Here is a 27,135-nt window from a genome sequence, read left to right on the forward strand (position 1 = left end):
AATGAAGATGTCGCGTCTCTGGGTGGTTGCTTCTTCTGTGCTTACAATGGGTCTTGCAGATCCACTAATACCCTCAACCAAATGGAGTCAGTTCACTCCTGGTAGAGGTTTTTGCTGCCACTGAGGTTCTGGACAGCGCTCGAGTCTCAAGTAGCAAGTACCCATGAGCACTTGGAAGGAAGGAGCCTAGCGATTCACTTGGAGGGAAGGAGCCCCAGTCCCTGGCCAGCTGGAGGGTCCATGTCCTCTTTCTCATAGGCTCTTCTTGGCTGGCGATCTCTGGGACAGATTCTTCTGCGAATCTCTGCTCCACGACCACGTCCTCCACGGGGGCGCTCAGAAAAGCGCCCAGTTCCGGGCCATCAGGAGAGTCTCCCTGGCCTCCTGGGCGTTGGTCGGTGGCGCCCAGGAGGCCCTCAGGGATCAGGATGAGGATGTGTCCTTGAAGAGACACTTGCAGGACCCAGGTTGGCGCGGGCTTCAACACCAGGTCGACGTCGTTCTGGGGTGCCTGTAGATACCCGCGGCCAGGACCACCACAGAGATGAGCGCGGTGGCGTCAGCTGTCCCCGCGGAATCTTGCAGGCTGGGCGCCGCCTGGGGTTCTGCAGGGTCTGCGGGGTCGTCCAGTCGGCGGCGCTTGGCAAGGTCGGGTCCTCCGGGCTGTGGTCCCCACCAGGGCGCCGGGCAGGCGCTAGGGCTGCGTGGGCACAAGACCATCATTGCGGCCGCGCTCTCGGGTCCCGGCCGAGTGAGTGCGGGCCTCAGATGGCGCGGTCCTGCGCGCAGGCGATGACCGACAGGTCTGGATGACAGGTTAGGCTAGCTGGGAGGGCGGGCCGCAGTCCAGGCTTCTGGAGAACCACGCCCATCCTGGGCTCCGCCCTGGAATAATTGGCTTTCCCTCTGCAGGCGCGGACGACAAAGGCTCAGTTGCTAGCTGGGTTTGTGGAATCACCTGCCGGGGCTCAGCAGAAGCGCTGCCTCCAGACTTTGATGGCTCAGAGCGTGGCCAGCGGGACAGGCGCTGTCTACTGCAATAGCAGGGAAGGGTTTTAGGAAGGCTCCAACACCGCCGGGACCAGTGGTCCTTATTGCTCATATTTCTGATTAAAAACAAACCAACCGACTAAAACCCGAAATGCAACCTATAAACGACTTGCTTACTTTAGAAGTAGCCTATGTCTAATGTCTCTTCTAAATTTTCCAGAAGACTATGAAAGAGCTTTATCTCAGCACTCATCACTGCTTTTCCAGCCTATCTACATATGGTTCTAGAAATTTCTTTCATTTATGAGAGAAATTAGAAATACCAAAATTTTCTTTGATAAAAGAGCTTTTTAGGAAATAAAGAGAATAGCATTTTGTTGGAAGTCAGGCTCAGAAGAAAAAAATAAGATTTTTTTTTTGTATTCACATCTGATATTTGACCTTTATTTAGTGTAAAAATTAGTTTATCCTCACAAATAGTTAAGAGAAGGAAAGAAAGTTTTACAAAATTAAATGCCTGATTTGTATTGGACACGGGAATCAAATACACATGTTTATTTGGGTGCAGCTGCTCAAGCTTGTAATACCAACGGATCATTGAGAGGCTGAGGCAGGAGGATCGCCAGATTCAAAGCCAGCTGCAGCAACTTAGCAAGGCCCTAAGGCAATTTAGAAAGACCCTGTCTCTAAATAAAATATTAAAAAGGACTGGGGATGTGGTTCAGTGGTGAAGTGCTCCTGGTTCAATCTCATACCAAACAAACACCCCGTCCCCCCAAAAACACGTTTAATTTTATAAGACACATTTTTTTTTTATTTTTTAACCTTTATGATTAGGGCAATTAGATATGAAATTACTGGGTATTGAGTGGCATCTAAACAATAATAGATAATGCAAACTTTCTACCTGGCTGCCCCAAAGCATCTTTGTGTAAGGGAATACCACTGGGAGGTTGTGTTCTCTCTGTACCTCATTCTTGCCTGCGCTTAATGAGGTTGGATTTTAAAGCGTTTATCAGTCTGTTGGTATGAAATGGTATACCATGTGTTTTCTATTTCCCTGATTACTCATGACATTGATCATGTTTTCACATATGTATCGGCCATCCATGTAACATCTTCTGTGGAATATCTTTGTTGTTTGCCCATATTTTTTTTGTTACTGGTTTTTGGAACTTGTTTCTTACTTACATATATTGAAATGATCTTTACCCATTTTGTGATTTGTTTTTATTCACCTTATTTATATTAAACAAATGCTTAATTTTAAAATGGTTTCAACTCCATGAGTTTTATTCTTTATGATTGATGTTTGTGTATTGTTTCAGAAATACTCCCTATTCCAAGGTCATTCTATATCTCTTCCAATATTTACATCTTCACCTTTCAAAATTTAAACTCTTTATCCAGATGTAGCAGGCTCTTTTGTAATCATGAGATAGTGATCCAGTTTTTCCCCATATGCAAAACCAATTGTCCTGATATTTTTTAATTAAAAAATTCATCTTTCCCCACTGAACTGCACAATTTCCTATTTAAAAAAATACACACACACACACACACACACACACACACACACACACATATATATATATACATACATACATATATATATATATTCATTTAAGTGTGGATTTTTTTGATCTTTCTGTTGCATTGATTTTATTGTTTAGCCAGAGATAATTTCATATAGTTGACATTTTAAATTATTACATTTACTCTTTTTTTTTGATACTGGGGATTGACTTCATAGACTCTTTACCACTGAGCTATATCCCTAGCCTATTAAATTAATTTTTTTAAAAAAATTGAGACAGGGTCCTTTAAGATCATGTAACAATTTTTATTCTTATTATTAGCTAACAATTATATACAATTATGAGGTAAAATGTGGTGTTTTGATAAATGTATGAGTTGTGGGAAAATTAAATCAAGATAATTAACATACTCACCACTTCACATACTTTTCATTTTTGTGGAGCCAACATTTAGAACCTATTTTAGCAGTTTTGAAGTATACAACACATAATTATTAACAATAGCCATCATGCTATACTGTATATCTCAAAACTTATTTGGTGAAACTGAATCTTTGTATCCCTTGACCAATACCATTCACTGTCTCCCAAACACTAACTACCCTTATACTCTCTGTTTCTATGATTTTGACTGGGAGTTCACATAATAAATTAAGAAATGCTTTATTCATATTTTATTTTTTGTTTTTTATTTAACTTTTTATTTGTTATTTCTAGATATACATGACAGTAGAGTGTATTTTGACATAGTATATATACATGCAGTATAATTTTCCATTCTTATTTTATGCATATCTTAAAAAGATTCTTTCATTTAAGTGAAAAATTCCAGGCCAGAATTCCAGTTGTTTTGTATCAATGCTTTGCAGCTGTTATTCCACTATTTTTTCTCTTCCATTTTTTTCCTATTGAGAAATCAGCTTTCCAACTCTTTGCCTCTTCATTGTAGTCATCTTCTCTTTCTGCCGTCAATCTATCCCCCTTTTCTTTTTGTGGTGCTGATGATTGAACCTAGGGGCCTCACCTACTCTTTCTTTATGTCCTCTCCTTAGGATTTGGTGTTTTGTAGGCTTACAATAATCTGTCTAAATGTGTCCTTATTTATGATCTTGAACATTATTGTGCTTCTTTAAAGAGGATGCTAAAACTATGCCCAGAACTAGGTGTGTTCTTTCTTCAGCATTGCAACCCCCACCTCTATTGCTGTAGGATCATGAAGACTAATCTCATGTGTTTTGTCCTTGTTCAAGGTGAGAATCTCTTTTTATCTCATAAGATTTAAATCTTCAAATACCCTGTACATGACATCTTCTATCTTCTTCACTTCTCTTCCATCTTTTACACTTTTTATTTGGTATTCTGGAGCTCATAGTCAATAATTCAAAACTGCAAAATCTCCAGCTTCCCTGGCATCCCTTTATCTTTCTACAATTGACCTTGCTTGTTCTGAGTACCCTGCTTTCCCTGTAAGCTTCAACACTGGAGAGTGTCTTCCACAGCCCTAGTATTTCTAGGGGTTCCTCTTGCTCCCAATTGCTGTGTTCTTCTTCTTCTTTGTTTTTATTGCTCCTCATTGCCACTTCCCAACCAGTTCTTTCTCCTTTCTGATTTTAATATTATCAGAGCCCACTTTTTTTTTGGTACTGGTGATTGAACCCAGAGGAACTCAACCACTGAGCCACCCCCCAGTCCTTTTTTATAGTTTATTTAGAGACAGGGTCTCACTGAGTTGCTTAGGGCCTCACTAAGTTGCTGAGAATGGCTTTGAATTTGTGACCCTCCTGCCTCAACCTTCAGATGTTGGGATGATCTGCTGGGAATGTGGGCACCACCACACCCATCCCGCCCACTACTTTTTCTTAGTGCAGCCCTCCACTCTCTTTCAAACACTGGGGCTCTTGCTCCTCATTTCTTGAATGCTTTTTACTCTATTCCACATTGATTCTGTCACACTGCTCCACATTGATTCTGTCATAATTCCTAATGATTTAAAAATATGCTTGGATAATACTTCCAAAACAATGGTATGTCTCCATCTTTCATCATTCTCAAGCAATCCAAACTCCTGTATCTCATTTTCTAGTCAATATCTTCACTTAGCTTTGTAACAAGCAACTCAAATCATACATATCCAAGACTGAACTAATTTAAAAATCATTTTCTCCTCTCAAAGGCTTTCTGATCTCAGAAAACAATATTTCCACCGTTTTTGGTGTGTTCATGCATGTGTGTGTGTGTGTGTGTGTGTGTGTGTGTGTGTGTGTGTGTATGAGCTCGGGCTCCAATCCTTCAAGTTACCCTAACCCTCCCTCATCTTTCACTTCAACAAATCTTGTTTTTTTCCAATCTTCAAAATATATCTGAGAGCTGGGCATGGTGGCACACACCTATAACCCTGTAATCCAATCAATTGTGATCCAATCAGCTTCAGAGGCTGAGGTGAGAGGACCAAAAGTGCAAAGCAAGCCTTAGCAAAAAGCAAGGCACTATGCAACTTAGTAAAACTCTGTCTCTAAATAAAATAAAAATGGGGCTGGGGATGTGCTCAGTGGTTGAGTGCCCCTGAGTTCAATCCCTGTTAACTACCCCTGCCCCCAAACACCAGAAAATATGTCTCAGAAATACCACTTCATATCATTGTTTCTGTCAAATACTTTCATTTAGGGCAGAATCATTTCTTGTGTGAATTATTGCACTCCACAAAGATTGATTTTTAACCAATTTGTTCTTGGCTGTATTCCCAGGGTTTGGAAAAATATCTGGTACACAGAAGGTACTCAATACATATTTGTTGAATGAATGAATGAATGAATGAATGAATGCTTTTTCTATCAACACATCCACAGAATCCTCATTCATACTGTTTTCCCATTCTCTGGGTGCTCATCCTCTTCGTCTCTGACAGTGATGGTAAATGGAAACCTCTGTCTAAAGTTCGTGAGCTTCCCTTGCATGTTTTATATATTTTTAGCTCTTCCCCTTAGCTTTATGGATGATTTCAGTATATTTACATTTCCAGTTAGTTCTCTCTATTGTTAACCCATTCCTTATATTCACCACTACAATGTTTATGTATTTAATTCCTGTAAGTTTCCTTTGGTTCCCCTTTAAAGTTTCCATCTTTCTCAATCAAATTACATTTATTGATGTTTTTTTGTGGTTCTGGGGATTGAACTCAGGGCCTTGTGCAAGGGAGGCAAGCACTCTACCAACTGAGCTTCATCCCCAGCCCAATCAAATTAGATTTATTTAAAAATATTTTATAACTGATAATCTATCACAACCATTTGAGGGACTGACTCCTTTGTCCTGTTTTAGGTCTACTTTTTCTCTTTTGTAGTGGTGTGTTTCCTTATGTATTCTTTAAGTTTGGGATAAAAGCTTAGAATCACTAGAAGGTGGGATTTTCTCTTCAGTGTTGTGTAAGCACTGAATTTTATTTTCTGTCTCCAATAAATAGGCCATTACAACCAAAGCACTAGGTCACCATAGATTCTTAAGGAGACTTCTTGCTTCAACATCTACTGTCTTCTCTAGATTCATGATTGGTCACCAGTTTTGGCTTTGAAGGATTTCTATTACATTTTTATAATATGTGTTATCCCATTAAAATATTATTTTCTCTCTATGGCTTTCAAGAGAATTGTTTTTAAGGATCTCTTGGAACTATTCCATTAACATGTGACTGAAAATGGATGTGCTTAGTGTCTAGTTTAGATTAGGAGGCTCTTGTAATAGAAGACACAGTTTTGTAGATAGGGCTACTGACCTACACAATGAGCAGATAATTAGGTAGAGATTTATGACTGACTAACTGCTGAGCTTTTGAGGGAGCAGGAGGGAGGGTTGAGTCATGGTGGGAACTGTGGACAAGACAATAGTAAATACAAAGAGATTTCATCTACTGGAGACACAGCATTGATGTATTAAATCATATTAAAGTAGATATCTACTCTCAAAAGGAAGATACAGACTTCTAGGTATCAGAAATGGAGTAGGAAGTTCTATTTCTGAATGCAGAGCTGATATTTTCATGCATTTCTTGTAGTAAGACTAAAATATATAGTGGCATTTGGGATTTCGACTCCTTTTAGGTGTCTGAATATCAGCCTACTGCCATGGACAGAGGCTGAGGAGGCACTGACCACTATTTCAAGGGGCCTGCAGTGGATCAGGAGAGGCAGGTGGAAACTGAGAATGAGCAGCTGTGGGATTGCTTGGGGATAAGACCTGTAATTTTTCAGAGAGACAAGTTATAAGAGTTCCAAAGGGCTGATTCTGAGTTGTGGTCCTTGGTGAACTAGGAAGTGGAAACTGTGGATACTGAAGATGAATTCCCACTCTGTTCCCACCAATGATGTCTACTAAGTTTATGAGGCAACCCAATGTGATTAAAAACAATGGGAGATTTTACTTGTAAGGAAATTGAATTAGCCAGGAATGGTGGCACATGCCTACGATCCCAGTAACTCTGAGGCAGGAGGGTCAAAAGTTCAAAAGCAGCCTCAACAACTTAGTGAGGCCCTAAGCAACTCAGTGAGACCCTGTCTCTAAATAAAATAGTAAAAAAGGCTGGGGATGTGGCTCAGTGGTCAAGTGCTCCTGAGTTCAATCTCTAGTACAAACACAACAACAACAACAAAAGGAAATTGAAGTAACTGAACTGTTAAGAGTTTAAAAATTTTCAAAACTTAACTATCGAAGCAATATCCATGAACATACCTAAATAGGACTTTCTGATACCCAGTGGGAGAAGTTTTAAAACAAGAAGTAGGTAAAAATCGAGGAAAACAAATAAAATCATTGAAACAAAAACTTTCCTACAGAAGCATGAACAAAAGATAGATTGGATAATGCCATTATGTATGTCATTGGATTTTCAACCTGGGGATATGAAACATATACTGAAATTACAGACCCTAAGATTTTGTTAAATTCTATCAAGTGATAGTTAAATTCTATCAAGCCAAAGGGCAAGAGAGCCTACCTCTAGGCAACATTGCAGGAAGGCTGTAGACACGAAAGGCAAATAAACATTTTTAAAAATACTAAAATGTGATCACCCTCTCCCCCTTTATTTTTCTCTAGCTTCTGCATATGACAGAAAACATTTCATCTTTGACTTTCTGACTCTGGTTTATTTCACTTACATAAGGTTCTCCAGTTCCATCCATTTGCCAGCAAATAACATAGTTTCATTCTTCTTTAAGACTGTACACACACACGCACGCACACACACACAAAATGTGTACATATACACACCACATTTTCTCTCTCCACTCCTCTGTTGATGGGCACCTGAGATGATTCCATAACTTGACTATTGTGACTTGCATTGCTATAAACAGTGATGTGTCTATATCACTATAGTATGCTGATATTAGTTCTTTTGGATAAATATCAAGGGTAGTTGGGTCATGTGATGGTTGTGTTCCTGTTGAGACTCAAATCTCCATAGTGCTTTACACAGTGATTCTACTAATTCGTAGTCCCACTAAAAATGTTTGAGTGTATTACTTCCTCTACATCCTTGCCAGTATTTATTATTTTTTTATTCTTGATGATTGCCATTCTAATTGGTGATGAAATCTCAATGTAGTTTTGATGTACATTTCCCTGATTTCCAGGGATGTTGAACATTTTGAACATTTTATTTCATGTTTGTTAGTTGTTTGTATTTCTTCTTTTCAGAAGTGTGTTTAGTTCTTTTGCCCACTTATTGATTGGTTCTATTGTGATTTTTTTTTGGGGGGGGATTAAGCTTTTTGAGTTTTTAATATATTCTATGTATTAATTCCCAGTCAGAAGAGTAGTGGTAAAGATTTTCTCATTCTGTAAGCTCTTTATCCATGCTCTTAATTTTTTCCTTTGGGACATCAGTGGAATGGAAGAAGGGAATTGAGGGAGAAGGAGGAGGGATGGGAAAAGGCAGGAACTGTGGAATGAAATTTATCATATCATGCTATGTACATATGTGAATATGTCATACTGCATTCTATCATTATGTATTATCTATAAAGCAACTGATTAAAAAAGCTAAAAATAAATACCTAGTGGGCAGAATGACTGGTGTTTCTTGGGTGGAGGGATAAAAACAGGTGTAGAATTTCAAGATGGCTAATGTTAGAATTCATGTCTTCCAGGATTCTGGGGAAAACACTCAAAAAGTCCCCTGCACCTAGTAATCCCCAACCGCCAACCCACCCAAAGGCTACTTAAAGTGCCCCCCCCCTTTGCCTTTCTGCTGCTGGGGATTGAACTCATGGACTTACAAATGCTAAGCAAGATTCCAATTCTGAGTTTTTTATTATTATTATTATTATTATTATTATTATTATTATTATTATTATTATTTTGAGGGGAGGGGGAGGTACTTTGAACTCGGGGGCACTGCATCACTGAGCCACATCCCCAGCTCTTTATGTATTTTATTTAGAGTTAGGATCTTGGTAGGTTGTTTAGAGCCTAACTGTTGCTGAGATTGACTTTGAACTCCTGATCCTCTTTCCTCAGCCTGCTGAGTTGCTGGGATTGCAGGCTTGCACCACCATGCCCGGCCTGAAATTCTTTTTAATGTTTGACAATCGTTTTATCTTAAGAATAAATGAAAAATGTAGATTTTTCTTTTAGGAAAAGTGCATTTTAAATACTAAAATGAAAAGCTTTATGGCAGTTTGTTCCTGAAGGTTAAGGCCTGTAATAAAATTGTTAATTGCATTATTAAAATTAAAGCAATACAATTAACTTTTTTTTTCTTTTTTATTGAGCACTTATATGTCCACCATTTTACTCTTTTAAAAAATGATTTTTCTAGGCGTAGTGGTGCATGTTTGTAATCCGGGCGATTTGGCCGGTTGAAACCAGAGGATCCCAAGTTTAAAGCCAGCCTCAACAATTTAAAGAGATCTTAAGCAATTTAGAGAGACCCTGTCTTAAAAAAAAAAAAAAAAAAACGGGCTGGGGATTTGGCTCAGTGGTTAAATTGTTATCCCTGGGTTCAATCCTTGGTACTTCCTCACCCTGGTCTTGCCAGATATGATCTTTTTTTCCCCCTTACAACAGCTGAGGCTCTAAGTGGTAAAGCAAAATTTCCCATAATTAAACACTTCATTTATGTTTGTTGTAGAATCAAATACAATCGTGACTTTAAATCAATTATACTTAATTTAGGTATTTATTGTGTACACCTAACGAACACTGATTTGGTACTGTGTGTGCCTTTCATATTAACGTGTGTCTACCCTGTTTTATTTCCAATGTTTCTATTTCTTGGTTTTCATTCGCGGGAGCCCAATGTGTTTCAATTTCACTACATTCTTGCAAACATTTATCTCTCATATGCCTGCCTGTCTGCTGGCCTGCCTGCTTTTCTTCCATTCATCAGTGCCTATAAAATGTACAGAATGGCAACTTTCACTGTGGCTCATTGGTTCCTACACAAAAGCATAATTGGATCAATTTCATTCAGCAGTGCTTCCCTCACTGTTCCTTCTTTTCTCCCCTGATCCCTTCCCTCTACTCTCCTATCTCCCTTCTAATTTCATGGGGTCCTTTTTTTCCCTCCTAGTTTCCACACATGGGAGAAAACACATGGTACTTTTCTCTCTGATTTTGACTTATTCACTCAAAAAAATTATGGTCTCCAGTTTCATCTATTCTTCTGCAAGTGACATATTTGTTCTTCTTCACGTCTGAATAAAACTGCATTTTGTGTGTGTGTGCATATGTGTGTGTGTGTGTGTGTGTGTGTGTATATATATATATATATATATATATATAATTTTCTTTATCCATTTATCTGTTGACAGACACCTTGGTTGATCCCATTACTTGGCTAATGTGAATTGTGCTGCAATAAAGATGGTATGCATGTTATCTGTAAAATGTGCTGTCTTTATTTTTTATTTTTTGACAAATACCCAAATGTGGTATAGCTGGATCATATGGAAGATTTATTTTTAGCCTTTTGAAGAACCCCCATACTGATTTCCATAGTGGCTGTACTAATTTATATCCCCACCAACAGTGTGTAAGAGTTTCTTACCCCATCATCCCATCCTCACCAGCATTTATTGTTTGTATTCTTGATGGCTGCACTTCTAACTGAAGTAAGATGGAATCTCAGTATAGGTTATTTGTTTGTTTGTTTGTTTTTGTACTGGGGAATGAACCCAGGGGCCTTTAACCACTGACCAAATCCCGAGGTCCTTATTTGTATTCTATTTAGAGACAGGGTCTCACTGAGTTGCTAAGGGCCTCACTAAGTTGCTGGGGCTGGATTTGAACTCACAATCTTTCTGCCTCAGCCTCCCTAGCAGCTGGGATTGCAGGCATACACCACTGCTCAGTATAGTTTTGATATGCATTTCCCTTTATTTATTTATTTTTATTGGTGCGGATTATCCAACCCAGGGCCTTGCTGGTGCTAAGCAAGTGCTGTGCTGCTGAGCCACATCCCCTACCCTGTTGTGCATTTCCCTGGTGGCTAAAAATGTTGACCATTTTTTTTATATAATTGTTGACCCTTCATACTTCTTTTCAGAAGTGTCTGTACACTTCATTTACCCATTTATCGACTGGGTTACTTGCCTTGCAAGCATTTCTTTTTTTTTTTATTTTATTGTTGGTTGTTCAAAACATTACATAGTTCTTAATATACCATATTTCACAGATTGATTCAAGTGGGTTATGAACTCCCATTTTTACCCCGTATACAGATTGCTGTGTCACATCAGTTACATTTCCATTGATTTACAAATTGCCTTTCTAGTGACTGATGTATTCGGCTGTCTATCCCATTCTCCACTGTCCCCTCACCCCTCCCCTCCCCTCCCCTCCCCTTCTCTCTCTCCATCCCCTCTACTATAAATTGTTTCTTCCACTTATATAATTTTTCTCCTACTCCTCCTTTCCTCTTATATGTAATTGTGTAAAACCATGAGCAGAACATCCTTGCAAGCATTTCTTATTGCTGGATTCTTAAATCTTTTCCAACCCGGTAGAGTAAAGTGCTACCCTGTGTTTTTATTTTGCATTTCTGATTACCTGTGTGGCCACATCATTTTTTTTTCATATAATTATTGGCAATTATTTTCTTATATTTTCTATAAAATGTTCCTCTCTTCTATTTTTTTTTACTTTAAAAAATTGGGTCTCAGAATACTACACACCATTTATTTCTCAGATGTCTAATGAAGTGTCTATGGCTCTCCTATAGTCTTTTATGACCTGATTACCTGATTCCCTATTATTCTTACAGTTCTACTTCTGGTATACTTTGTGGTTATTTGAATATTCTCATAGACTATTTCTGACAGGTGACCTCTAAGTCCTCTTTCCTTTCAACACTTTTGTCCTGCCTCCTGTAAGACTTATATGCTTATATGCTTGTACTGTGGATCATTCTTTTCTCCAAGCTTCTAGAGTTGCTTTTAAGAATGTGAGTACTGTCTTAACAAAGTCCTTGCCAGGGTGTTAAAACTCTCTTGTATTACAGGAGAATTCTTCTAAATTTCCAAACTCTCTCTTTAACAGGCTGATATCCAGCAGCTTCAGTTTTATACTTGATTCCTACTGGTTTATGTTGGGTGAATCCTGCAGAACAGACACATACACCTGCACACACACACACATGCATGCACACACTGGCACAGGCTCGCGCACACACACACACACACACACACACACACACACAATTATGTGCCTTTCGTCCCTCCCCTTCATTGTTTACAGGCCCATATTTCTGGGCTTAACTTTAATTACTGGCCTTGTGGTGGAGAGGATTTAAGGGTAGATTTTGAGGTCCCTGCATGTTGCCTTGCCAGGAAGCTGCTTCTGTCAACTTAATGCAAGGCAGTGTCAACCATTAACTGAGAAGACCAGGCCAGTTCTCCAGGCTTGGGGTCTGGGAATTCAAGTTATTCAGATCTGTCCACCTGGTTGTCTTTACCCCATGTGTCAGAGCCCAATCAGAGGTGTGACCTCACCAGCACAGACTTGCCTAATTTGAGAATTCAACCTATCTGTTCAGTAAACTCTGGGTCAGGTGCTTAGGTTCCTACCCCTAGCTCCAAGAGATGTAAGACTAATTGTATGAGTTGAAGAGACTGCCTGGATCTCATATTTAGATTTCATTGGTAATTAGCCATCCTTCTCATTCCCAAATGCATTGATTATTTCAGAAATGGCCATTCAATTCCACACTACTGTTTTTTTGTTTTGTTTTGTTTTTTGTTTTGGTACCAGGGATTGAACCCAGGGAACCTCAACCACTGATCCACACTCCCTGTTCTTTTTTGTAGTTTAGAGACAGGGTCTCACTGAGTTAATTAGGGCCTCACTAAGTTGCTGAGGATGGTTTTGAACTTGTGACCCTCCTGCCTCAACCTTCAGATGTTGGGATGATCTTCTGGGAATATGGGCGCCACCACACCCATCCCGCCCACTACTCTTTCTTAGTGCAGCTCTCCACTCTCATTCCAGCACTGGGGCTCTTGCCCCTCATTTCTTGAATGCTTTTTACTCTATTCCATATTGATTCTGTCACAGTTCCTAATGATTTAAAAATATGTTTGGATGATTCTTCCAATACACTGGTATGACTCCGTCTTTCATGATTCTGAAGCAATCCAAAATCCTGTATCTCCCATTTCCCTGATTTCTAGGGATGTTGAACATTTTGAACATTTTTTTCCATGTTTGTTAGTCGTTTGTATTTCTTCTTTTCAGAAGTGTGTTTAGTTTTTTTGCCCACTTGTTGATTGGTTCTTTTGTGATTTGGGGGGATTAAGATTTTGAGTTCTTAATATATTCTAAGTATGAATTCCCTGTCAGAAGAGTAGTGGTAAAGATTTCCTCATTCTGTAAGCCCTTAATTTTTTTCTTTGGGACATCAGTGGAATGGAAGAAGGGAATTGAGGGAGAGGGAGGAGGGGTGGGAAAAGGGTGGAACTGTGGAGTGAAATTGATCATATTATGCTATGTACATATGTGAATATGTCATAGTGCATACTATCATTATGTATAATCTATAAATCAACTGATTAAAAAAGCTAAAAATAAATAGAAGGAAGACTAGTAGAGAGGAAGAGGAACAGGGGAGAGAGGAGAGAAGGGAAAGTGGAAGTAATGGTTATTAAAATGGAACCAATTATATTCTATGCATATATGAGTGTCAAAAATGTACCCCACTATTATGTATAACTATAATGCAATAATAAAAACATTTAAAAATCAAGGAACACAAAGTGTAAAATAAGACAATTTAAAAATATACTACAATGAGTAGAAAAGTCACATCTAAAAGGAATAACAACTTGATTCGCAGACTTTTTATCTTGCAATCACAAAAATGGCAATAGGCGAATATTGTTCAAACAGTTATATATCATTTTATATTTAAGAATGAATATGTAATAACGGCGTTTTTTCTTTTTAAAATTTATTTTGCCTTACAATTCTTAATACACAACTATACAATAATTTATCATATCTCTGATTATATATAAGCTGTGTTGACACCAAATTGAAATGTTCATACATGAGTAATAATGGCCTTTTCAGGCATACAATACTAAGAGAGTTTATCATGCAAAACCATGTTCAAATTTATAGAACCAAGATAGTTTACCACACATAGGACATGGTGGAAATAACTATGAAAGGATATTCTTCATCCAGATGAAAATTGAGGCTAGACTGAATGAGTAGAATGTTAAGAATAAAAAGGTAGGAAAGAATTGGTAATGTGGATTTGGAGTTGTAGCTCAGCAGTAGAACCCTTGCCTAGTCCATGGAGGCACTGGGTTCAATCCTCAGCATCACATTAAAAAATAGATAAATGAATAAACTAAAGGTATTTTTCAGGTACAACTAAAAATTAAAAATAATAATTAGTAAGGTGCGGTGGTCAATCTGAATAGTTACTGATGTTTTGAAATGAAATGACCCTTTGGCTTCAGTTTTGTAATATTTTACTTTATAGAAATGAAGCAAACATGGTAATAAATTAACATTTCAAATGTTACAAGTTTTATTTACATTAGAAAAAAATCAGGGTACAATTTAAATGGTAGAAAACACTGTGGAATAGCAGTAAAGCAAACATTTCCATCAGTCTATTGGTTTAAATCACCAGATGAACTTATTTAAAAAATATATTCCAATGCATGCTGACAACATCTGATAAAATTCCACATAAATCTCATTTACATTAAGAAGTAAGATTGGAAGAGAATTTCTTCAACAGGTTAAGAGACTGCTGAGAACAAACACCATACAATCAGATGTGGCAACCATCATAGTATTTGGCAGTTCACTGGGGCAGCAGCTGGAAAAATCAAGAACTAGACATGCTATGGCTGAATGTCTTCATAAATCCATGGGAAAACACAGAAGGAAACTCACAGCATAAGAAAGCCAGTGCTTTCTTGGTTTGGGGAAAAAAGAGGGGAATGGCGACATGAGTTAAAAAGTGCATTTGAGAGAAAACAACGTCTACAAAATGCAGGGAAATGGGGTGTGTGTGTGTGTGTGTGTGTGTGTGTGTGTGTGTGTGTGTGTGTTTAGAGAATGATCCTGTGAAGAATCCCCCAAATCTGAAAACACAGTTTTTGGTTTTCCTGAAGATTTTCCATTTCCAAGATGAAATGTGGAATCTGCCTTCTCTTCCTGATGTCTTTATTTCCTTACAATCGGGTACAGAAAAAACAATTGTCAGCACAGAATTGCTGACTATTGAGGGGCTCTGGGGATCCAGCAGGCCCCCCAGGAGAGTGTCCAGGAGTTGGGTCCGGTGGTGGGGTGGGGAGAAGTTCCTTTCTTCCTAGAACAGACGTCTGCAGGCTTTGCTCCTAGGGCCTGGAGAGCGCTGAGGACGCACCTGGGGACTTGAACTTGGAGAGGGAGGTAGAGGTTGCAGTGGTGAGGTGGGGAAGGGCCTCAGAAGGTGGAAATCCACGTCGTAGGCGGGATTAGAAGAGCGCCTCACTGGACTAGGGGTGGGGGCCCAAGCACGGAGATATGGGATGGGCCCCTGCGGGCCGGCTGGAGGGTCCATCCATTGCTCCTCGAAGGCCTCTATTTTTCTGACGATCTCTGGCATAAATTCGCAGAAGAATCCCTGCTCGACGACCATGTTCTCACCGAGGGGTCTCAGGAAGGCGCCCAGTTCCGGGTCTTCAGGACAGTCTCCCTGGCCTCCTGGGCGTTGGTCGGTGGCTCCCACGAGGCCCTCAGGGATCAGAATGAGGTTGTGTCCTTGGAGACTCACTTGCAGGACAGAGCTTGGCGCAGGCTGTAGCACCAGGTCGCCGTCGTCCATGGGTACCTGTAAGGAGCAGCCCGCGGCCACAACCACCACGGAGGTGAGCGCGGTGGCGTTGGCTGCTGCTGCAGAGTTTTGCAAGGTGGGTTCCGCCGGGGCCTCTGCAGGGTCTGCAGGGTCGTCTAGTCGGCGGCGTTTGGCAGGGCCAGGTCCTCCAGGCTGTGGTCCCCCGCAGGGCGCAGGGCAGGCGCTGGGGCTGCGTGGACGAATGCCCACCATGTCGACAGCGCTGTGGTGGATGCTCCCGTTTCGGGGCAAAGTGAGTGCGGGGCGCAGGCGGCGCGGTCCTGCGCGTGCTGACAGTCAGGTCCAGAGGACAGGTGAGGTGCGCTAAGCTTTCGAGTGGGCGGCAGTCCTAGCTTCTTTGGATCTGCGCCCACTGCTGTGCTTGGCGTCCCACTTTGGAACCTTGCAACTATGCACTGACCCGGATGCGCCCTGGAGGGCCAATTATATTGCCCGCGCAACCCAAGTTCCAGTGTCACGCTAAGCTCCGCCCCTACGGAGCTCCGCCCCTAGATGGGAGGAGTCGGCTGGCTAACAGCTTTGGCTGTGGTGTGTCTCTGTGGGGAAATACCTAGTGGGCAGAATCACTGGTGTTTCTTGCGTGGAGGGATAAAAACAGGCGTAGAATTTCAAGATGGCTAACGTTAGAATTCATGTCTTCCAGGATTCTGGGGAAAACACTCAAAAAGTCCCCTGCACCTAGTAATCCCCAACCTCCAACCCACCCAAAGGCTACTTAAAGTGCCCCCCCACTTTGTCCTTTCTGCTGCTGGGGATTGAACTCAGGGACTTACAAATGCTAAGCAAGATTCCAGTTCTGAGTATTTTATTATTATTATTATTTTGAGGGGATGGGGAGGTACTTAGAACTCGGGGGCACTGCATCACTGAGCCACATCCCCAGCTCTTTATGTATTTTATTTAGAGTTAGGATCTTGGTAGGTTGTTTAGAGCCTAACTGTTGCTGAGATTGACTTTGAACTCCTGATCCTCTTTCCTCAGCCTGCTGAGTTGCTGGGATTGCAGGCTTGCACCACCATGCCCGGCCTGAAATTCTTTTTAATGTTTGACAATCGTTTTATCTTAAGAATAAATGAAAAATGTAGATTTTTCTTTTAGGAAAAGTGCATTTTAAATACTAAAATGAAAAGCTTTATGGCAGTTTGTTCCTGAAGGTTAAGGCCTGTAATAAAATTGTTAATTGCATTATTAAAATTAAAGCAATACAATTAACTTTTTTTTCTTTTTTATTGAGCACTTACTTATATGTCCACCATTTTACTGTTTTAAAAAATGATTTTTCTAGGCGTAGTGGTGCATGTCTGTAATCCGGGCGATTTGGCCAGTTGAAACCAGAGGATCCCAAGTTTAAAGCCCGCCTCAACAATTTAAAGAGATCTTAAGCAATTTAGAGAGACACTGTCTTAAAAAAAAAAAAAAAAAAAAAAAAAAAAAAAAAAAAAAAAACGGGCTGGGGATTTGGCTCAGTGGTTAAATTGTTATCCCTGGGTTCAATCCTTGGTACTTCCTCACCCTGGTCTTGCCAGATATGATCTTTTTTTTCCCCTTACAACAGCTGAGGCTCTAAGTGGTAAAGCAAAATTTCCCATAATTAAACACTTCATTTATGTTTGTTGTAGAATCAAATGCAATCGTGACTTTAAATCAATTATACTTAATTTAGGTATTTATTGTGTACACCTAACGAACACTGATTTGGTACTGTGTGTGCCTTTCATATTAACATGTGTGTCTACCCTGTTTTATTTCCAATGTTTCTATTTCTTGGTTTACATTCGCGGGAGCCCAATGTGTTTCAATTTCACTACATTCTTGCAAACATTTATCTCTCATATGCCTGCCTGTCTGCTGGCCTGCCTGCTTTTCTTCCATTCATCAGTGCCTATAAAATGTACAGAATGGCAACTTTCACTGTGGCTCATTGGTTACTACACAAAACCATAAATGGATCAATTTCATTCCCCAGTGCTTCCCTCACTATTCCTTCTTTTCTCCCCTGATCCCTTCCCTCTACTCTCCCATCTCCCTTCTAATTTCATGGGGTCCTTTTTTTCCCTCCTAGTTTCCACACATGGGAGAAAACACATGGTACTTTTCTCTCTGATTTTGACTTATTCACTCAAAAAAATTATGGTCTCCAGTTTCATCTATTCTTCTGCAAGTGACATTTTTGTTCTTCTTTATGTCTGAATAAAACTGCATTTTGTGTGTGTGTGCATATGTGTGTGTGTGTGTATATGTATATATATATATATGTATATATATATATATATATATATATATATATATATATATATATATATATAATATTCTTTATCCATTTATCTGTTGAGAGACACCTTGGTTGATCCCATTACTTGGCTAATGTGAATTGTGCTGCAATAAAGATGGTATGCATGTTATCTGTAAAATGTGCTGTCTTTATTTTTTATTTTTTGACAAATACCCAAATGTGGTATAGCTGGATCATATGGAAGATTTATTTTTAGCCTTTTGAAGAACCCCCATACTGATTTCCATAGTGGCTGTACTAATTTATATTCCCACCAACAGTGTGTAAGAGTTTCTTACCCCATCATCCCATCCTCACCAGCATTTATTGTTTGTATTCTTGATGGCTGCACTTCTAACTGAAGTCAGATGGAATCTCAGTATAGGTTATTTCTTTGTTTGTTTGTTTTTGTACTGGGGAATGAACCCAGGGGCCTTTAACCACTGACCAAATCCCGAGGTCCTTATTTGTATTCTATTTAGAGACAGGGTCTCACTGAGTTGCTAAGGGCCTCACTAAGTTGCTGGGGCTGGATTTGAACTCACAATCTTTCTGCCTCAGCCTCCCTAGCAGCTGGGATTGCAGGCATACACCACTGCTCAGTATAGTTTTGATATGCATTTCCCTTTATTTATTTATTTTTATTGGTGCGGATTATCCAACCCAGGGCCTTGCTGGTGCTAAGCAAGTGCTGTGCTGCTGAGCCACATCCCCTACCCTGTTGTGCATTTCCCTGGTGGCTAAAAATGTTGACCATTTTTTTTATATAATTGTTGACCCTTCATACTTCTTTTCAGAAGTGTCTGTACACTTCATTTACCCATTTATCGACTGGGTTACTTGCCTTGCAAGCATTTCTTTTTTTTTTTATTTTATTGTTGGTTGTTCAAAACATTATATAGTTCTTAATATACCATATTTCACAGATTGATTCAAGTGGGTTATGAACTCCCATTTTTACCCCGTATACAGATTGCTGTGTCACATCAGTTACATTTCCATTGATTTACAAATTGCCTTTCTAGTGACTGATGTATTCTGCTGTCTATCCCATTCTCCACTGTCCCCTCACCCCTCCCCTCCCCTCCCCTCCCCTTCTCTCTCTCCATCCCCTCTACTATAAATTGTTTCTTCCACTTATATAATTTTTCTCCTACTCCTCCTTTCCTCTTATATGTAATTGTGTAAAACCATGAGCAGAACATCCTTGCAAGCATTTCTTATTGCTGGATTCTTAAATCTTTTCCAACCCGGTAGAGTAAAGTGCTACCCTGTGTTTTTATTTTGCATTTCTGATTACCTGTGTGGCCACATCATTTTTTTTTCATATAATTATTGGCAATTATTTTCTTATATTTTCTATAAAATGTTCCTCTCTTCTATTTTTTTTTTTACTTTAAAAAATTGGGTCTCAGAATACTACACACCATTTATTTCTCAGATGTCTAATGAAGTGTCTATGGCTCTCCTATAGTCTTTTATGACCTGATTACCTGATTCCCTATTATTCTTACAGTTCTACTTCTGGTATACTTTGTGGTTATTTGAATATTCTCATAGACTATTTCTGACAGGTGACCTCTAAGTCCTCTTTCCTTTCAACACTTTTGTCCTGCCTCCTGTAAGACTTATATGCTTATATGCTTGTACTGTGGATCATTCTTTTCTCCAAGCTTCTAGAGTTGCTTTTAAGAACGTGAGTACTGTCTTAACAAAGTCCTTGCCAGGGTGTTAAAACTCTCTTGTATTACAGGAGAATTCTTCTAAATTTCCAAACTCTCTCTTTAACAGGCTGATATCCAGCAGCTTCAGTTTTATACTTGATTCCTATTGGTTTATGTTGGGTGAATCCTGCAGAACAGACACATACACCTGTACACACACACACATGCATGCACACACTGGCACAGGCACGCACACACACACACACACACACACACACACAATTATGTGCCTTTCGTCCCTCCCCTTCATTGTTTACAGGCCCATATTTCTGGGCTTAACTTTAATTACTGGCCTTGTGGTGGAGAGGATTTAAGGGTAGATTTTGAGGTCCCTGCATGTTGCCTTGCCAGGAAGCTGCTTCTGTCAACTTAATGCAAGGCAGTGTCAACCATTAACTGAGAAGACCAGGCCAGTTCTCCAGGCTTGGGGTCTGGGAATTCAAGTTATTCAGATCTGTCCACCTGGTTGTCTTTACCCCATGTGTCAGAGCCCAATCAGAGGTGTGACCTCACCAGCACAGACTTGCCTAATTTGAGAATTCAACCTATCTGTTCAGTAAACTCTGGGTCAGGTGCTTAGGTTCCTACCCCTAGCTCCAAGAGATGTAAGACTAATTGTATGAGTTGAAGAGACTGCCTGGATCTCATATTTAGATTTCATTGGTAATTAACCATCCTTCTCATTCCCAAATGCATTGATTATTTCAGAAATGGCCATTCAATTCCACACTACTGTTTTTTTGTTTTGTTTTGTTTTTTGTTTTGGTACCACGGATTGAACCCAGGGAACCTCAACCACTGATCCACACTCCCTGTTCTTTTTTGTAGTTTAGAGACAGGGTCTCACTGAGTTAATTAGGGCCTCACTAAGTTGCTGAGGATGGTTTTGAACTTGTGACCCTCCTGCCTCAACCTTCAGATGTTGGGATGATCTTCTGGGAATATGGGCGCCACCACACCCATCCCGCCCACTACTCTTTCTTAGTGCAGCTCTCCACTCTCATTCCAGCACTGGGGCTCTTGCCCCTCATTTCTTGAATGCTTTTTACTCTATTCCATATTGATTCTGTCACAGTTCCTAATGATTTAAAAATATGTTTGGATGATTCTTCCAATACACTGGTATGACTCCGTCTTTCATGATTCTGAAACAATCCAAAATCCTGTATCTCCCATTTCCCTGATTTCTAGGGATGTTGAACATTTTGAACATTTTTTTCCATGTTTGTTAGTCGCTTGTATTTCTTCTTTTCAGAAGTGTGTTTAGTTTTTTTGCCCACTTGTTGATTGGTTCTTTTGTGATTTGGGGGGATTAAGATTTTGAGTTCTTAATATATTCTAAGTATGAATTCCCTGTCAGAAGAGTAGTGGTAAAGATTTCCTCATTCTGTAAGCCCTTAATTTTTTTCTTTGGGACATCAGTGGAATGGAAGAAGGGAATTGAGGGAGAGGGAGGAGGGGTGGGAAAAGGGTGGAACTGTGGAGTGAAATTGATCATATTATGCTATGTACATATGTGAATATGTCATAGTGCATACTATCATTATGTATAATCTATAAATCAACTGATTAAAAAAGCTAAAAATAAATAGAAGGAAGACTAGTAGAGAGGAAGAGGAACAGGGGAGAGAGGAGAGAAGGGAAAGTGGAAGTAATGGTTATTAAAATGGAACCAATTATATTCTATGCATATATGAGTGTCAAAAATGTACCCCACTATTATGTATAACTATAATGCAATAATAAAAACATTTAAAAATCAAGGAACACAAAGTGTAAAATAAGACAATTTAAAAATATACTACAATGAGTAGAAAAGTCACATCTAAAAGGAATAACAACTTGATTCGCAGACTTTTTATCTTGCAATCACAAAAATGGCAATAGGCGAATATTGTTCAAACAGTTATATATCATTTTATATTTAAGAATGAATATGTAATAACGGCGTTTTTTCTTTTTAAAATTTATTTTGCCTTACAATTCTTAATACACAACTATACAATAATTTATCATATCTCTGATTATATATAAGCTGTGTTGACACCAAATTGAAATGTTCATACATGAGTAATAATGGCCTTTTCAGGCATACAATACTAAGAGAGTTTATCATGCAAAACCATGTTCAAATTTATAGAACCAAGATAGTTTACCACACATAGGACATGGTGGAAATAACTATGAAAGGATATTCTTCATCCAGATGAAAATTGAGGCTAGACTGAATGAGTAGAATGTTAAGAATAAAAAGGTAGGAAAGAATTGGTAATGTGGATTTGGAGTTGTAGCTCAGCAGTAGAACCCTTGCCTAGTCCATGGAGGCACTGGGTTCAATCCTCAGCATCACATTAAAAAATAGATAAATGAATAAACTAAAGGTATTTTCAGGTACAACTAAAAATTAAAAATAATAATTAGTAAGGTGCGGTGGTCAATCTGAATAGTTACTGATGTTTTGAAATGAAATGACCCTTTGGCTTCAGTTTTGTAATATTTTACTTTATAGAAATGAAGCAAACATGGTAATAAATTAACATTTCAAATGTTACAAGTTTTATTTACATTAGAAAAAAATCAGGGTACAATTTAAATGGTAGAAAACACTGTGGAATAGCAGTAAAGCAAACATTTCCATCAGTCTATTGGTTTAAATCACCAGATGAACTTATTTAAAAAATATATTCCAATGCATGCTGACAACATCTGATAAAATTCCACATAAATCTCATTTACATTAAGAAGTAAGATTGGAAGAGAATTTCTTCAACAGGTTAAGAGACTGCTGAGAACAAACACCATACAATCAGATGTGGCAACCATCATAGTATTTGGCAGTTCACTGGGGCAGCAGCTGGAAAAATCAAGAACTAGACATGCTATGGCTGAATGTCTTCATAAATCCATGGGAAAACACAGAAGGAAACTCACAGCATAAGAAAGCCAGTGCTTTCTTGGTTTGGGGAAAAAAGAGGGGAATGGCGACATGAGTTAAAAAGTGCATTTGAGAGAAAACAACGTCTACAAAATGCAGGGAAATGGGGTGTGTGTGTGTGTGTGTGTGTGTGTGTGTGTGTGTTTAGAGAATGATCCTGTGAAGAATCCCCCAAATCTGAAAACACAGTTTTTGGTTTTCCTGAAGATTTTCCATTTCCAAGATGAAATGTGGAATCTGCCTTCTCTTCCTGATGTCTTTATTTCCTTACAATCGGGTACAGAAAAAACAATTGTCAGCACAGAATTGCTGACTATTGAGGGGCTCTGGGGATCCAGCAGGCCCCCCAGGAGAGTGTCCAGGAGTTGGGTCCGGTGGTGGGGTGGGGAGAAGTTCCTTTCTTCCTAGAACAGACGTCTGCAGGCTTTGCTCCTAGGGCCTGGAGAGCGCTGAGGACGCACCTGGGGACTTGAACTTGGAGAGGGAGGTAGAGGTTGCAGTGGTGAGGTGGGGAAGGGCCTCAGAAGGTGGAAATCCACGTCGTAGGCGGGATTAGAAGAGCGCCTCACTGGACTAGGGGTGGGGGCCCAAGCACGGAGATATGGGATGGGCCCCTGCGGGCCGGCTGGAGGGTCCATCCATTGCTCCTCGAAGGCCTCTATTTTTCTGACGATCTCTGGCATAAATTCGCAGAAGAATCCCTGCTCGACGACCATGTTCTCACCGAGGGGTCTCAGGAAGGCGCCCAGTTCCGGGTCTTCAGGACAGTCTCCCTGGCCTCCTGGGCGTTGGTCGGTGGCTCCCACGAGGCCCTCAGGGATCAGAATGAGGTTGTGTCCTTGGAGACTCACTTGCAGGACAGAGCTTGGCGCAGGCTGTAGCACCAGGTCGCCGTCGTCCATGGGTACCTGTAAGGAGCAGCCCGCGGCCACAACCACCACGGAGGTGAGCGCGGTGGCGTTGGCTGCTGCTGCAGAGTTTTGCAAGGTGGGTTCCGCCGGGGCCTCTGCAGGGTCTGCAGGGTCGTCTAGTCGGCGGCGTTTGGCAGGGCCAGGTCCTCCAGGCTGTGGTCCCCCGCAGGGCGCAGGGCAGGCGCTGGGGCTGCGTGGACGAATGCCCACCATGTCGACAGCGCTGTGGTGGATGCTCCCGTTTCGGGGCAAAGTGAGTGCGGGGCGCAGGCGGCGCGGTCCTGCGCGTGCTGACAGTCAGGTCCAGAGGACAGGTGAGGTGCGCTAAGCTTTCGAGTGGGCGGCAGTCCTAGCTTCTTTGGATCTGCGCCCACTGCTGTGCTTGGCGTCCCACTTTGGAACCTTGCAACTATGCACTGACCCGGATGCGCCCTGGAGGGCCAATTATATTGCCCGCGCAACCCAAGTTCCAGTGTCACGCTAAGCTCCGCCCCTACGGAGCTCCGCCCCTAGATGGGAGGAGTCGGCTGGCTAACAGCTTTGGCTGTGGTGTGTCTCTGTGGGGAAATACCTAGTGGGCAGAATCACTGGTGTTTCTTGCGTGGAGGGATAAAAACAGGCGTAGAATTTCAAGATGGCTAACGTTAGAATTCATGTCTTCCAGGATTCTGGGGAAAACACTCAAAAAGTCCCCTGCACCTAGTAATCCCCAACCGCCAACCCACCCAAAGGCTACTTAAAGTGCCCCCCCCACTTTGTCCTTTCTGCTGCTGGGGATTGAACTCAGGGACTTACAAATGCTAAGCAAGATTCCAGTTCTGAGTATTTTATTATTATTATTATTTTGAGGGGATGGGGAGGTACTTAGAACTCGGGGGCACTGCATCACTGAGCCACATCCCCAGCTCTTTATGTATTTTATTTAGAGTTAGGATCTTGGTAGGTTGTTTAGAGCCTAACTGTTGCTGAGATTGACTTTGAACTCCTGATCCTCTTTCCTCAGCCTGCTGAGTTGCTGGGATTGCAGGCTTGCACCACCATGCCCGGCCTGAAATTCTTTTTAATGTTTGACAATCGTTTTATCTTAAGAATAAATGAAAAATGTAGATTTTTCTTTTAGGAAAAGTGCATTTTAAATACTAAAATGAAAAGCTTTATGGAAGTTTGTTCCTGAAGGTTAAGGCCTGTAATAAAATTGTTAATTGCATTATTAAAATTAAAGCAATACAATTAACTTTTTTTTCTTTTTTATTGAGCACTTACTTATATGTCCACCATTTTACTGTTTTAATGATTTTTCTAGGCGTAGTGGTGCATGTCTGTAATCCGGGCGATTTGGCCGGTTGAAACCAGAGGATCCCAAGTTTAAAGCCCGCCTCAACAATTTAAAGAGATCTTAAGCAATTTAGAGAGACCCTGTCTCAAGAAAAAAAAAAAAAAAAAAAAACGGGCTGGGGATTTGGCTCAGTGGTTAAATTGTTATCCCTGGGTTCAATCCTTGGTACTTCCTCACCCTGGTCTTGCCAGATATGATCTTTTTTTTCCCCTTACAACAGCTGAGGCTCTAAGTGGTAAAGCAAAATTTCCCATAATTAAACACTTCATTTATGTTTGTTGTAGAATCAAATGCAATCGTGACTTTAAATCAATTATACTTAATTTAGGTATTTATTGTGTACACCTAACGAACACTGATTTGGTACTGTGTGTTTCTTTCATATTAACATGTGTGTCTACCCTGTTTTATTTCCAATGTTTCTATTTCTTGGTTTACATTCGCGGGAGCCCAATGTGTTTCAATTTCACTACATTCTTGCAAACATTTATCTCTCATATGCCTGCCTGTCTGCTGGCCTGCCTGCTTTTCTTCCATTCATCAGTGCCTATAAAATGTACAGAATGGCAACTTTCACTGTGGCTCATTGATTACTACACAAAACCATAAATGGATCAATTTCATTCCCCAGTGCTTCCCTCACTATTCCTTCTTTTCTCCCCTGATCCCTTCCCTCTACTCTCCCATCTCCCTTCTAATTTCATGGGGTCCTTTTTTTCCCTCCTAGTTTCCACACATTGGAGAAAACACATGGTACTTTTCTCTCTGATTTTGACTTATTCACTCAAAAAAATTATGGTCTCCAGTTTCATCTATTCTTCTGCAAGTGATATTTTTGTTCTTCTTTATGTCTGAATAAAACTGCATTTTGTGTGTGTGCATATGTGTGTGTGTGTGTGTGTGTGTATATATATATATATATATATATATATATATATATATATATAAGATATTCTTTATCCATTTATCTGTTGACAGACACCTTGGTTGATCCCATTACTTGGCTAATGTGAATTGTGCTGCAATAAAGATGGTATGCATGCTATCTGTAAAATGTGCTGTCTTTATTTTTTATTTTTTGACAAATACCCAAATGTGGTATAGCTGGATCATATGGAAGATTTATTTTTAGCCTTTTGAAGAACCCCCATACTGATTTCCATAGTGGCTGTACTAATTTATATTCCCACCAACAGTGTGTAAGAGTTTCTTACCCCATCATCCCATCCTCACCAGCATTTATTGTTTGTATTCTTGATGGCTGCACTTCTAACTGAAGTCAGATGGAATCTCAGTATAGGTTATTTGTTTGTTTGTTTGTTTTTGTACTGGGGAATGAACCCAGGGGCCTTTAACCACTGAGCCACATCCCGAGGTCCTTATTTGTATTCTATTTAGAGACAGGGTCTCACTGAGTTGCTAAAGGCCTCACTAAGTTGCTGGGGCTGGATTTGAACTCACAATCTTTCTGCCTCAGCCTCCCTAGCAGTTGGGATTGCAGGCGTACACCACTGCTCAGTATAGTTTTGATATGCATTTCCCTTTATTTATTTATTTTTATTGGTGCAGATTATCCAACCCAGGGCCTTGCTGGTGCTAAGCAAGTGCTGTGCTGCTGAGCCACATCCCCTACCCTGTTGTGCATTTCCCTGGTGGCTAAAAATGTTGAACATTTTTTTATATAATTGTTGACCCTTCATACTTCTTTTGAGAAGTGTCTGTACACTTCATGTACCCATTTATCGACTGGGTTACTTGCCTTGCAAGCATTTCTTATTGCTGGATTCTTAAATCTTTTCCTACCCGATATAGTAAAGTGCTACCCTGTGTTTTTATTTTGCATTTCTGATTACCTGTGTGGCCACATCATTTTTTTTCATATAATTATTGGCAATTATTTTCTTATATTTTCTATAAAATATTCCTCTCTTCTATTTTTTTTTTACTTTAATAAATTGGGTCTCAGAATACTACACACCATTTACTTCTCAGATGTCTAATGAAGTGTCTATGGCTCTCCTATAGTCTTTTATGACCTGATTATCTGATTCCCTATTATTCTTACAGTTCTACTTCTG

At 40.1% G+C, this 27,135-nt stretch overlaps 1 protein-coding gene and 1 pseudogene across 2 annotated transcripts in view; one reads left to right on the forward strand and one right to left on the reverse strand.

Moving 5' to 3' along the window:
• USP13 (ubiquitin specific peptidase 13) overlaps positions 1–27,135 on the forward strand; it is a 204,795-nt gene that overhangs the window by 79,856 nt on the left and 97,804 nt on the right. The window lies entirely within an intron of this gene.
• Positions 195–720, reverse strand: LOC308652710 (proline-rich protein 23A-like; annotated as a pseudogene). The gene has a single exon. The product of its transcript is annotated as a proline-rich protein 23A-like (transcript).

The sequence above is a fragment of the Spermophilus citellus genome (assembly GCF_964194105.1).
Source record: "Spermophilus citellus genome assembly, chromosome: 7".
Classification (NCBI taxonomy): Eukaryota; Metazoa; Chordata; class Mammalia; order Rodentia; family Sciuridae; genus Spermophilus; species Spermophilus citellus.